Genomic DNA, 2,500 nt, shown 5'->3' with positions numbered 1-2,500 from the left:
GTCTCATGTATCTAGATTGTGTATGTTACTGTATTTTGTATATTCCATGTATATGTCCCAGAGCTGAAATAAAGGATATTATTATTATTATTTATATTATTAATATTATCATTATTATTATTATTATTATTATTATTATTATTATTATTATTATTATTATTATTATTATTATTATTATTATTATCAATGGCTCACGAGCTTACATACCACCAAACATTTTAAACGGCATCGCTGTGAAGTTAGTGTCACATTCGATTAACAAACTGCGTTTGTTTAGCGGTTTTGGCTACTTTGGTATTTCCGGGACCATTGTTTAGCGAAAGTTTTGAAAAATACGTTTAAATAAATATGATATTTTCCCGCCATGCAGTCTCTTGTAAACAAACCGACGACTGAAAATTCGAGCAGTGATTTATGTTTATTATACAAGGCTTTTGAGTGATACGTATAGAGAGAATTGGGATCTTTCGTAGATGGTGACCCCCAAGAGTTTAAACCCGGAATGTATCCGCCTTTGTAGCGTGTTTAGTACAAGCCAGTGGTGATTACCGTAAAAAACATAAACAGAAGTAATATTAGTCCTAGATAACGACGAACGAAAAACCTTGAGGATTACTATCTAGGAAAGGCCCGAGAATTGCTAAATAAGGATTACCATGAAAAGTAATTTTTACTTATCTGGAAGAAAATTTTTCCTAAAAACGGGACAAAATAAAAGTTTCTGCCATCCAGTATGCATAGGCCTACTGTTTACCAGGCCTAGTTACTTTTCCTTGTTGTAACCATTCACAAAGGCTATATTTTTCTTGGCATGATGAATCAAAATTTTTACCATTGAGGAATTATGTTTATACATTCAGAATTAAATACCACTGAGGATAAGGTTCAAACGATACAGCTTCCTACCAAGTGATTAGTTAGAGGGCATAGGTCTAGCATTAGGCTGCCAAACTTATTTGGTTTTACCTGTCTCTGTGACAAATTTTTGATGAAAATTTAAAGTAAGCCAGGAATTGTTACACATAAAAACACAACTATTTTTAATTTGAATTTAATGATAGAAGCTGTTGTCTACGATTTTTTTACGCCGGGAAATTATCATCATGAGTGACGTCTCGGAATTTTGTTGAGAAATCTCGCTTGTTAAGCATCTCTAACTCTGACTTGCCTTGTCTAAAACTGAACTGTTGAAGATAAAGACAGTATATATTATAGGCCTAATTATTGGAAAGAATTCGTAATGAGTGACAAAATACAGCAGGTGTACTTACGCATCACGGAAACATATCTAAAAGAGTGAGAGTCTTACTGACATAACCAGTAACCCATAGGCCTACTTAGTATTTCTAATAACGAATTTCTAAGTTTTTTTTTCTTATATAATGCGACGTATTTAAGATTAATGGTGTTCTGATTTCGAAATTGAATTCGCCATTGCATTTATGTTCCACAATAATGTGGCGAAAACATATAGAACAGGGTAACAGACAAAGCTTGTATACTGCTAAGATTTTGCTCTGTTTCCTATAAAATTAAGGCTAAATAAAATTCTATATGCTTTGCTTACCTGTGAGATGTTTCTCCATTTTCGCTTGAGAAATTTCCGTGCCTGTTTCTGCAATTATAAGCTACACACCGCTCCACTATGAAGATGGTGAACGAAAATAATCGCAACTCAAACCGAGCGCCTATTCAACTTCCTCGTTTTCTGAGTTTTAAAAGATCGCTGCAAGGCTTAGTAGCCGCAAGTACAGCGCCGGCCTGGTGGCAGTTCTTCGCTTACGTAATATACAGAATTTCTTAATTTTAAAAATTTGTTGCTTAGTTGCTTCGTACAGGAGCTTATGTATCAACGGCGTCTGATTGTATCATTTATCTCTTTTGGATGTACCTAGCAAAGAGTAGATAGGCAAATATGGAAAATGGTAATTGTTTTTTAAAAAAACAAATGCACATTCACAGCATCATAAATGTAAAGGTTTTCGGAAATTGTAAGGAAGCGGCTTTATAAAACGGATTTAACCATTATTATAATGAATACATTTGCTCAAGATAAATTTCTAGATTAACTGCCTTCCAAAGAAAATAAATATTGATGAGAAAGAACGTCGTCCTCTAGGAAAAAAGCGCACGTTTCTTGAGGCGGGGCTGGACGATGATACGAATGGAATGAAGATAGACAGCAATGAGTAAATAGCCATCCTAATTAACTGAATGCAGTGTAAACTCGAACCCAAAATACTTCGCTCTAAATTCCTCCATGAGTTTGCATAGTCAAAAGAAGATTAGTCTTTGTTCTTTAATGGACTCATTTCTCAACTTGATATATTGCGGAATTCTGCTTTCGTTCTTAGTTACCTGAAACTTGAAATTACTAAGATAAAAATATAAGAAAATTTCATACTCAGAAAACAATATGAAGAGATATTCTAAAACTGTAAAATCCAGTACTTGCTTGACTATTCAACCAGATGTTCAGTAATGTTTTTCTTGACGCGTT

The sequence above is a fragment of the Macrobrachium nipponense genome, chromosome 6, assembly GCF_015104395.2.
Source record: "Macrobrachium nipponense isolate FS-2020 chromosome 6, ASM1510439v2, whole genome shotgun sequence".
Lineage (NCBI taxonomy): Eukaryota > Metazoa > Arthropoda > Malacostraca > Decapoda > Palaemonidae > Macrobrachium > Macrobrachium nipponense.
Note: the sequence above shows the minus strand (reverse complement) of the source record.